The 12047-nt window shown below is 35.3% G+C and overlaps 1 protein-coding gene across 1 annotated transcript in view; it reads left to right on the forward strand.

Moving 5' to 3' along the window:
- The first annotated feature begins 2581 nt into the window (after window positions 1-2581).
- Window positions 2582-12047, forward strand: part of LOC122139429 (parathyroid hormone-related protein-like) — a 38404-nt gene continuing 28938 nt past the window's right edge. Inside the window, exon 1 of the mRNA XM_042737008.1 lies at window positions 2582-2594. The gene's annotated coding sequence lies outside the window, so the exon portion shown is untranslated. The remainder of the gene's footprint in view (window positions 2595-12047) is intronic.

The following is a 12047-nucleotide window of genomic DNA, read 5'->3' on the forward strand; positions in this document are numbered from 1 at the left end:
AGAGAAATTAAATTATTTTGGTGCTCCAAAAGTAATGTTCGCTGTCCAGTGTAGATTCGCTCTGCCAGGCGTAAAAAAGAAAAAGCTGATTACAAGAAAGCCTGCAATGAGAGCGTTTTTGCTTTTGTTGCCAATAGCATTTCCTCAGTTAACGGATCTGTATGCACATCCAATGTGAGTTGGAATTATATAGTCTCAAAACATTCCCAAGAAAATGATTTGTTTTAGTCAATGCACCTTTGCTGCTGTGCAATTAAGAGCAATCTAAAGAGATCCGGGGCATTTTCTCTAAAACAATCACACAGTGAATGCTGGGAAGTGCTTGGCCTGGCTCTGCACATGATTGTCAGCACATCATCATCCCGGGGTTGATTTTGGACGCCGCTCGCTTCTATCGCAGTTTGTGCTTGCGCTGATTTACGTGGATGTCTGGAGCGAAACCTAAACAATGGTTGATGCTTCAATAATGTTAACTCAGAGAGTAACCCAAGCATGAGATAAATATACCAGCTGGATGAGTTCATTATTTTAATTTCTGTGCAGAGAAACGTGAAATTTACCAGGTGAGAGAAAAGCAGCATTATTGTCTCTGAATTATAGGATACAGATAATGTCTGAGAACTACACGCAGAGCAATCAAACGACTTTCGCTGGTTTACACTAGACTGCTGTGGGAAAACAGTCATTTTCAGGCAAAGACGTGGGAACGAAACGCTGGCAGAATCCAATGCAACGTCGTGTTGAAAGCTGGAAACGTCAGTGGTTTGGACGTTTGTTTGGGTTTATTTTAATAAGATAAAGCCATTTTAACTGTAGACAGATTGTCTGCTGTAAATATATCACTAGGTGTTTCTCATATTAGTTATTAAATCTTGGTGTCTGACTTGTCCTGCACTATTTGTGCAATGCACATGAATGATGCCTTTTGTACTATTTTTTTACCCTCACTAGGGAACAGTATCTTCATCATCAAGGGTACAGCACCCTAATATCATGGCAGTGAGTTTTGCATGGGCAAGTATACCACTTAAACATTCAACATCAATTACCTCGAAGATCAAAAGCTTGCAAACTAAAAGCAAGTCAAAGGAGAAATACGAGGACAGGTGAAGAAAAGTCAAACCGTGGCTAAAAAAGCAATAGTGATCACAATTGATGTAGTGAAACGCTGATACTCTAAAAAGTATGAAGGCGCTGGGCTATTTAGTGCTTTGAAAACAAATAAAGAACTGTAAAATCAATCCTTTATGAGACTGGAAGCCAAAGCTAGTGTAATGTGTTTGCTCTGACTGGCTTTTGTTAATAACCTGGCTGCAGTTTCGCACAAGCTGCACTCTGTCTGTTTTTTCGGGCAGTTACATAAAAAGTGCATTACAGAAGTCAAAGTGAGAAAAGACAAAGGCATAAGTCTGCTTTTTTTTGCATGTTGCAGAAGTTTCCCTTCCAGGGGAAGGTTTTTGAGAAATGGTGACGAGAAATTACTTTTTTTTTTTCTTTTCCTTTTTAATCTATATCTGTTGCATAAAGCAAGGCACTTGCAAAGGTCATGGGTTTGATTCCCAAAAAAATGCATGAACTGATCAAATGCAATCGAATGCAATGCACAAAGATAAAAGAATCTGCCAAATGCATAGATGTAAATGAAAATGTGTCACCTTAAAGACATTGCTATGGAAATCCAGAGGGATTTTGCAATGCCACATGCTTTAATCGTAAACTGTTTTAAATTGTACTTTGCTAAATCATTAATCACACTTCTATGACCTTCGCATTAATTGGAAGACTGCATGGAATATTTGAGTATCTTATCAAACATGTAGTAATACTCTCAGACAGTTCAGACGAGAAAAAGACCAACTGAGTCTAATTGTAGGCCTCCTAAAAGACCCCAAAATAATCTAATTTGTAACTGAATCAGTGTGTCATTTATAAATATGACATGTACCAAGTGCTGTGAGTAGTGAATGTCAGTGGTTTGTGTTTAGACACATGAATGTGCATAAATACAGATTCAGTCACTTGCAAATATTCCTGGAAATCTTGCGGACGAAGAGCTTCGCTCCATTGCACAATGAGAAGTGCCGAGTTGGAGAGAAGTCAGTGGTGTGGATCATTTCTCTATCTGCTAATGATCTTGACAACTGACTTGCTCATTTGTTTTCTGCCTTGACTCTGGATTTGAAACTGCTGGTGGAAAGTGGATTGGCTAGATATCCAGTAGCTGGACAGCTTGCATTTTTCCAGGGTTTATTGTGAACAGAAGCAGTGTTCTCAGGGTAGCACAAGGACCTTACTATGATTAAAAATAATAATAATAATAATAAAATCCTAATAAAAGAATCAACAGTAATCTTTGCATCAAACATTGCATTCTAATGAGTCGAAACGATTTCATCAATGCTCAAGTACTTTGCATGCAAACACTTCCAGCTATGCAACCTCGATTTCATGCATTGCATTTGCTTCTATTTATTTGGCAACACAAGTTGCATTCTCAGCTTTATGAGAAGCATTAGCTCATACTTGCTTACGATTTCTCTTTCAGGGCAACTTCTGTCGTAACAGGGAAACAGTTTGAAGATCTTGCTGAGCAGGTGAGTTCAATTTGATGTTTATATAGGAGCTATGCGAATAACCTAATTTGAGTTTGTTACCATTGATGTGCTCACAAAGCCTTTCGAGTTTCTGGCCTTGTGCATGATTATAAATGGATTTAAAAAAGTTAAATTCATGTTTAAAGCTTAATATTGGACTTGGGTGTGTGTGAACCGAACACTCGAATTAAAGTTTTTATGGTTTCTTATTGTTTATGCAAACAGGTGAGCTGATGAAGACTAGTTCATACACTTTATATGCTTTAGACAAAAAATATCCCTGTATGAATCACCAAGGACCATAGTTTCAGCCAAAAATCTTCTTTGCTGTTGTATTGAAGACTACATCTTCCCTTACGAAAAAGAAGTTTATTCAAGTGTGCTATTAGTATACTTCTTTTAAACTAAAAAATAGGAAAGTATGCTTTTAGTGTACTTTTTATGTACTTCTCAGAAATGGGCTTTATGTACTTCTCAGAAATATACTTAAGATGACATTTAAGTATACCTGACTTATACTTACAAAAAGTCTAAATATATTTGAGCTATACTTGTGCTCCTAGAATCTGTGTTTTCATTGTTATACAGTAGAGGGCGCTAGTACACATCTTCTGCACAGAATTACCCAAAAAACACAAGTGAAGAAGAAAAAGATACTAACACATGTAATCTAACACGATCATCTGACATGAAACGGCATCAAAATTTTAACGTTATAGAATAAAATGTCGACCGATGAAGAGGTAATAATTACAGTCAAGCTAAAAATAAATCAGCTAATAAAGAATGCATGAAGCTAGAATAAAATGTTTTTGTTTACAAGCAGATACCCTGTTCTTTCTTTGGATGTTTTGTATGTTCAGATATACAAAATATATACAAATTAAAACCTAAATAGGGACATAGTAGTATACTTAAAGTATGATGTAAAGTCCACTTAAAGAAAACTTATGAGTATACTTGCAGTATAAAACTACTAAACTAGTAGTTTACTGAGACTATACTTCAAAGTGTACAAAGTATTTAATTATTAAACTCTCAGTATACCTACAAGTTCACTTTTAGTATAATTGCAGTACAAACTACAAACATAGAGGTGAACTAGTGTACTCAAAATTTGCTACTGTTATACTTAAACTATACTTAAAAGTATACTTTTATATACTAAAAAGTAGGCCAATTTAGCCCTGAGGAGTATTGAAACAGTACACTTACAAGTATACTACTAGAACACTGATATTTGTATACTTGCTACATAAAGTATACTTAAAAATATACTTGAACTTTACTTAAGTATACTTCATAAAATAAACTTTAAATATATTAAGGGTTGGATGGGCTGAGGGTGTTTAAATTAACAGCAAATTTTCACTTTTGGGTGAACTATCCCTTTAAATAGTAAATATTTTGTCTGCTATAGCTTCATGACAGACACTGAGGTATGAGTCAATCTAATGGCTTCATTTTTTTGATTCATGAAACCGTATGAAAGCTTTCATTATGGGTACGAGTAACACTTTCAACATGTTAATTTGTGCAGAACTGGTAATTAAAGAATGTTAAAAAATAATAAACTTGTGAAATTAGATTTTAAATGTATTTGTTTGCTTTGCAGACAAATCAGCGCAGTAAAAAACCCAAAGTGGCGAGGGAGAGGTTGACTGAAGTCGTGTTTTACGGCGCTTTTTTCCTGTGTGTTTTATGATGTGGTTTTCTCAGGGCCATGTTTCCTTCACACAGCCACTCAAACGGAGGCAAAAAATAATGAGTACAACTGCACATCGAGTGGGTAACACGGAGAAAAACCCCAGCACAATTAGGTGAATTAAGTTGGGCTGCGTTCTGTTCAAGCTGAGTCTGATTTCCTCCATTAAGTCGAGCAGGGGAAGCACTTTATAGAGCAGAACCGTCCCAGTGAATATCCCTGGCGTCAAAATAGCTGCCCTGTCGCCTAGCGCACAACTCTATTTAAACAACTCGATTAAGTTGAAATAAGCGCCCCACCCGAGAGGCAGTGAGTTATGGCTTTACACCCCGCTGAAAAAAAGAAAACCCCTAAACGCCACTCTGCTTTATGTTGGACATTTCAAGAGCTTTAAGGTTCACGTAATTGTCATAAAAGCAAGAAATAGACTGCTGTTGTGTTTCTAAATTCTGTGTGATAGTCTGTTTTTCGGTTTGCTTGATTTCTTTCTTTGATGCACGACAGTCTTAATCAAGTTCTGAATCCAGTCACTATTATAATTTCTATTAATGTTCAGATTTTTTATTTTATTTGAGTTTTAAATGTTATTTTTCTTTAGTATGTTTTTGAATGTATAAATATTTGTAAATATGTGATATTGTATCCATTTTATTTGAGTTGTTTTAGCACATCAAATAAAAACGAGAAAGATTGTTTCCAGATTGATTGCCAGATTGTTTCTATGCAAGGGTTGCCAGATATGTGCCTACTTTTTCAGCGGCGCTGGTTCCGGAGGTATTTTTTTTCATGCCAGGGATTTTAAAAAGTCTTTAAAGCATTATAAGCCATGAAACAAACAAACCAGCTACATGGAGAATCACAACATTACCAACAAAAAGACAACAAGTCTGCAAACTTAACGGCTTTAGCGAGGGAACGAACTACAATCCCATGAAACATCGCAAATGACAGAATCAAATTAAAAACTAAAACTAAAAGGTAAAGTTGTGCGAAATGATGTTTTAAGTTTATTCCGAACTATGATGTATATTTTAAGTGTTTAGAGTGTAGCGAGATTGTCATTCGCGGTGCTTCATGGGAGTGGGCGGAGCTCAGCGCTCATTGCTGCACTCTGATTGGTGGATGTCTGTTCAGCATTATGGGTAATGTAGTTTTTCACCAGGGATTCCACTGTTAAACACGATTAAGTTGAAATAATGTGAACTAACGGCTTCATCTAAAGCATCGATTAACAACATCAGAGCTCACAGTAGGTGGATTATAAGTTAGTGTTAAAAATCAATTTCCCTGTGGAGAAAATCAATGGGATTTTGACTCGAGCCACTCCTTAAATGCAAGTCTGATCACTTAGAAATGTAATAGCACACATGTCCATAGTACAAATTGTATTTGACAAAATGTGTCCCAAATTCAGTCTTTCCCCCACCAAACCCCTAACCTCAAGTATGGGAAATAGTTATAGAGATGCTTGACTTAGCAAACTCCACTAATAATTAATATGAAGTGGCTGCTCTGTGTGTGTGTGTGTGTGTGTGTGTGTGTGTGTGTGTGTGTGTGGGAGAGACAGACCGTCTGTTGACACTGGGCGTCTCCACGGAAAAACAGATCGTCTTGCTGACGCTTCGTCAGACCATCAGCACCCCCCACACCCCCCCCCTCCATCCGCTGCAATTGAATGCAGCTGTGTGTGTCTGCACTGATATCTGTGCGCTCTCACTGTTTAGGAATCACGTCTGTATGATAAAGAGACACTTAAAGACTGCAGTACACACTACATCACACACTCATTGTGTTGTGGAGTGGGTGGATTTTATTTGGCACCAGACGCTTTAAATTCCCCAGTCAGCACAACAAATGAACAGCGGCTTCTCTGAATCAGACTGATATTGATATATATATTACATTTACATTTACATTTAGTCATTTAGCAGACGCTTTTATCCAAAGCGACTTACAAATGAGGACAATGGAAGCAATCAAAAACAACAAAAGAGCAATGATATATAAGTGCTATAACAAGTCTCAGTTAGCCTAAACGCAGTATACATAGCAAGGGCTTTTAAATAATATAATAAATAAAAAGAAAAACAGATAGAATAGAAAAAGAATAGAGCAAGCTAGTGTTAGAGGTCTTTTTTTATAATTGTATAATAAATGAAACGAAAATAGATAGAATACAAAAAGATTAAAAAGGTAGTTAAATTTTTTTTTTTTTAAATAGAATTAGAATAGTGAGGGAAAAAGTTAGAGGGTCAAATAAAGATGGAAGAGATGTGTTTTAAGCCGATTCTTGAAGATGGCTAAGGACTGGCTGCTCGGATTGAGCTGAGCAGGTCATTCCACCAGGAGGGAACATTTAATTTAAAAGTCCGTAAAAGTGACTTTGTGCTTCTTTGGGATGGCACAATCAAGCCATGTTCACTTGCAGAACGCAAGCTTCTAGAGGCATATAAGCCTGAAGTAATGAATTTAGGTAAAGGGGTGCAGAGCCAGTGGTGGTTTTGTATGCAAACATCAATGCCTTGAATTTTATGCGAGCAGCTATCGGTAGCCAGTGCAAATTGATAAATAGAGGTGTGACGTGTATTCTTTTCGGCTCATTAAAAATTAATCTTGCTGCCACGTTCTGGATTAATTGTAAAGGTTTGATAGAACTGGCTGGAAGACCTGCCAAGAGAGCGTTGCAATAGTCCAGTCTGGACAGAACAAGAGCTTGAACAAGGAGTTGTGCAGCATGTTCTGAAAGAAAGGGCCTGATCTTCTTAATGTTGAATAAAGCAAATCTGCAGGAATGGACAGTTTTAGCAATGTGGTCTGAGAAAGTTAGCTGATCATCAATCATAACTCCAAGGTTTCTGGCTGTTTTTGAAGGAGTTATGGTTGATGTGCCTAACTTGATGGTGAAATTGTGATGAAACGATGGGTTTTTGCTGGAACCACAAGCAGTTCTGTCTTGGCAAGGTTGAGTTGAAGGTGATGGTCCTTCATCCAGCAAGAAATGTCTGTTAGACAAGCTGAGATGCGAGCAGCTACCGATGGATCATCAGGATGGAATGAGAGGTAGAGTTGAGTGTCATCAGCATAGCAATGGTATGAAAAGGCCATGTTTCTGAATGACAGAACCTAATGATGCCATGTAGACAGAGAAGAGAAAGTGGTCCAAGAACTGAGCCCCGAGGCACCCCAGTAGTTAGATGTTGCGACTTGGACACCTCACCTCTCCAAGATACTTTGAAGGACCTATCTGATAGGTAAGACTCAAACCACTGGAGTGCGGTTCCTGAGATGCCCTTTGTCAGTAGGGTTGACAGGAGGATCTGGTGATTAACCGTGTCAAAAGCAGCAGATAGATCAAGCAAATATATATCAAGCATATATATATATATATCCTTTTTTTCAGTACAATCATCAATGTAATGGGACTGACACTCAAATGAAAATAAAACTTCACAAAAAAACAAAACATTACAAACATCTGTTTAGAGATTTATCCTCCTCTAAATGTCATATAAAACTGCAAACCATGATTCAGGCAGTCTAAGTGGATATTTCTATCTGAATAAATGGACTACATTGTATGCCAGTAATCAAAACATTAAACTTTTTTTGCATTCTAGTTTCTATCAGTCCAAACTGATCACTACAGACTTGCACCTGACACTGAACGAATCCATATTTCATTTTTATCAGAGAGAGAGAAAGCTATTGAGTCAGATATGATTATCTATTGTTATAGCTATTGGTTTCAAACCATCAGCACAGTCATGACACCCAAAGAAACCCACACACACTCTTCATGCACACACAAAACAAATACCCACACACACACAAATGGTTATTTTTACTGACACCCTGAAAATACGTGCAATGAGCCACAAACTGAGAGAAATAACGTGAAATTGAATAATTTCACCACATCTTCTTAATTATAAAAATAACACAGCCAATTTATTAACATCTAAAGCCACTCTTTATAATGTCTTTTCAATGTCATAATATTATCTAATGTCAGTAAGTGGCTTTTCTCAGCAAATATTGATATGCAAATAAATTGTGCTTTAATTTTGATTATCATGTCATGTAATTAATTCAATTTAATTACAAATTACTATGGTGGGAACTTGGTTGAAATTTGGCTTATTTGAGAAAAAAAAATGTAAAAAATATATAAATGTTTATGTTTATAACATTTTAATATAAATTATATATATACAAATTTTATATATATATATAATTTTTTTTACAATTTTTATTTACATTTTCAATCGCACTTTTATTGGAATTTCTTCCAAAAATTATGTTGCAAAACACCACATCAATAAAATAAAGATGCAAACTGATAAGCACCAATAACACTATTAACAACACATAAATACATAACTGGCTGTAATACATCCAAGTGAAAACTTCCATTTTTCTGGAAGCCCTGAGGCCCAACTCTGATTTCATAATTTGTTTTAATAATGATAATAATAATGCTGCTACTACTAATAATAATGATAATAATAATAATTGCACATATATATATATATATATATATATATATATATATATGTATATATATATATATATATATATATATATATATATATATATATATATATATATATATATATATATATATATTAATAATAAGGTCTTACAGTCATAATAGTCATGAGTTTCATGTATTTATACAAATGATTATTTCTATTATTTCTATATTTAATTTTGATGCAGTATGACTTAGACATGACTGGACGAGATTCTCCCCGATATGCCTGGCTGATATAGATGGCAGACGTCTGAGAAAGAGACGACAGATGATGCATTTCCAGTGTTAGAACCAGTGTGACCCACAAGAGCCCAAATTTATCCACACAACACTCAGCGCGGCTCCCAAACATGTATAAGCGTCCCTTTTTTAGCCCGTGGCTCCCATCAGAGGTCTGAGTCGGGTCCAAACGCGTGCCCCTGACATCAGCGCGGGATCCCGCCCTCTACAGCAGGACACAAATAAGGGCAGACTGACAGAGCTGTGTGTGTTGGCAGAGTGCTGGGCGTTTGTGGTGATGGCTGAGGTTTAGCGTAATCAAGGCCTGCGCGTTAGACAGAGTCAGAGAGAGAGTGGGTTACACTTCAGCTAACGCTTCGACACCCGAATGACTGTGTGACCCTCATGAGTCGATGCTGAAATTCATACAGTGCCATTTTTACACAAAAAAATGCATAAATTATATCTCTTTCGTATCGGGTTATTATTCATTTTGATTGTGTATTAACTTTAGATTTGCGTTTTTGATGCAATATTACATAGACATGACCTCAAAGAAAAGGACATCAAAATAAGAAAAGCAGTCAAATGTCAAAAGTTGTTTTCCAGCTGATGAATGATAAAAACTTTGACAGCCAATCAGAATCCACTCGTCTTTAACGAGCTCAAGCATTGAAAGCTGCACACAACAAAACCGCACCATGCGCTTATAATAAACAGCATTATATTTGATGGTGTGAATGCTAATATACTGTAGTTATAGTTAGTTCTTGGTCCTTAAAGCTAGCCATTCCAAAGATTACACACATTTTTCTAAACTAAATAAATTATGCACTATTAAAATATATTTGTTAACTACCCTGAAATTTAAAGTCCATAATTGTGATGTTTTTTAACTATAATAACTTTTACTATTACAGCAAACCATAAAAAAGTTGAAATTTTGAAATAAAATACAGTATGAAAAACTTTAACCTATTTATTTTCATTTATTTTAACGCGATGTACTAAAATAACCCAAACTAAATCTGAAATAAAAAATAATTCGAAAAATATGTTTTTTTAGAAAAATAATAAAAATGGCAACAACTAAATGAAACAAAAATGAAAAAGAAAATGTAAAATAAAAAAATTTGAAACTCCAAGAAATAGAAATGAAAACTATATTATTTCACTAATATTAAATTGAAAATTCTAAAAACTAGAAATTACACACAATTAAATCTTAAACTACACTGACATTTAAATAGAAATACCAAATGCAAAATAGTGTTAAATTAATTTTCATTTAATTTAACATGATATACTGAAACAACTCAAATTAAACCGGAATAAAAATTTATAAAAACTGTAATAGGCATATATAATAGGCATATACACAAACACACAACTAAATAACTAAAACTGAGAAAGTAAAATGAAAATCTTTTGAAATATTAATAAGAACTAGCCTATAAAATGGACTACTAAAATAACACCAGCATGAAATGCTTTGGCATTTACGTCTGTGATCGTGTATCAAAGTCGCTGTGGATTTGTTGTGAGTGACCCATGATCACTTCTATTGAAATAAGTCAGTTCAAATGTCTCAGACCCAAATTTAACGTGGTAGAGAATGGCGGAGGCGGGAGTGACTCGTCTCGATAAAGACTGTACTCTATTTCAGACATCAGATGTGACATTTACAGCTCACTCCTCCTCCGTGGGACAGACAGCAGGAGCAGCGGGGGAAAGATGGCATGCGTCAGTGATGGCGATGGAAACGCTGGCCAGTGAAATGCTCAGAGCTGTGAAACAGCGACCACAGCAGCCACACGCAAACACAAACACAGCACTGTTCCCTGTCATTAAAGCATTATCCAGCACAGTCTGTCTGGCCTGCAGGGAATCCCCTCTCTACACGCACATATTACAGTCATGAGCATCTACGTCTCCAAGAAAGAGGAAAATGTTATTGCTCAGAGGTTTTTGAGTCTTTTTTTTCCTCACAATTTTCTCATTTTTCAATTCTGAGAAAAAAGTTAGTATGGTGAGATAAAAAGTTACAAAGTGCCATTTTATTCCGTGATGGAAAAAACAAAACAAAACAAAACAAAACTGAATTTCGAGATATAAACACAGAATTGTGAGATATAAATTCACAATTATGAGAAAAGGTCAGTATTGTAAGATAAAAAGTCAATGTCCTTTTCCCCAAAGTCACAAAGTTGCAATATGTAAAGTGAGATTAAGATATAAAGCCAGAATTGCGATATGTAAAGTCAGATTTGTGAGATATGAAGTCAAAATTGTGAGATATAAATTCATAATTACGATATGTTAAGCCAGAATTGTGAGATATAAATTCATAATTACGATATGTAAAGCAAGATTTGTGAGATATAAATTCATAATTGCGATATGTAAAGTCAGATTTGTGAGATATAAAGTCAGATTTGTGAGACATAAATTCATAATTACGATATGTTAAGCCAGAATTGTGAGATATAAATTCATAATTACGATATGTAAAGTCAGATTTGTGAGATATAAAGTCAGATTTGTGAGACATAAATTCATAATTACGATATGTTAAGCCAGAATTGTGAGATATAAAGTCAGATTTGTGAAATATAAATTCATAATTACGATATGTAAAGTCAGATTTGTGATACATAAAGTCAGAATTATGAGATATAAATTCATAATTACGATATGTTAAGCCAGAATTGTGAGATATAAAGCAAGATTTGTGAGATATAAATTAATAATTGCGATATGTAAAGTCAAATTTATGAGACATAAAGTCAGAATTATGAGATATAAAGTCAGAATTGCAATATGTAAAGTCAGAATCACGATATGTAAAGTCAGATTTGTGAGATATGAAGTCAGATTTGTGAGATATAAAGTCAGAATTCTGTGTTAAGGTGGCAAACTAAAAGAAAATGATGAGACGGAACAACAACAAACTTCTAGAGTTTGTTGTTGTGTGGAGTGCCGATATTCATGCGGC

Source organism: Cyprinus carpio, chromosome A4 (assembly GCF_018340385.1).
Source record: "Cyprinus carpio isolate SPL01 chromosome A4, ASM1834038v1, whole genome shotgun sequence".
NCBI classification, from domain to species: domain Eukaryota; kingdom Metazoa; phylum Chordata; class Actinopteri; order Cypriniformes; family Cyprinidae; genus Cyprinus; species Cyprinus carpio.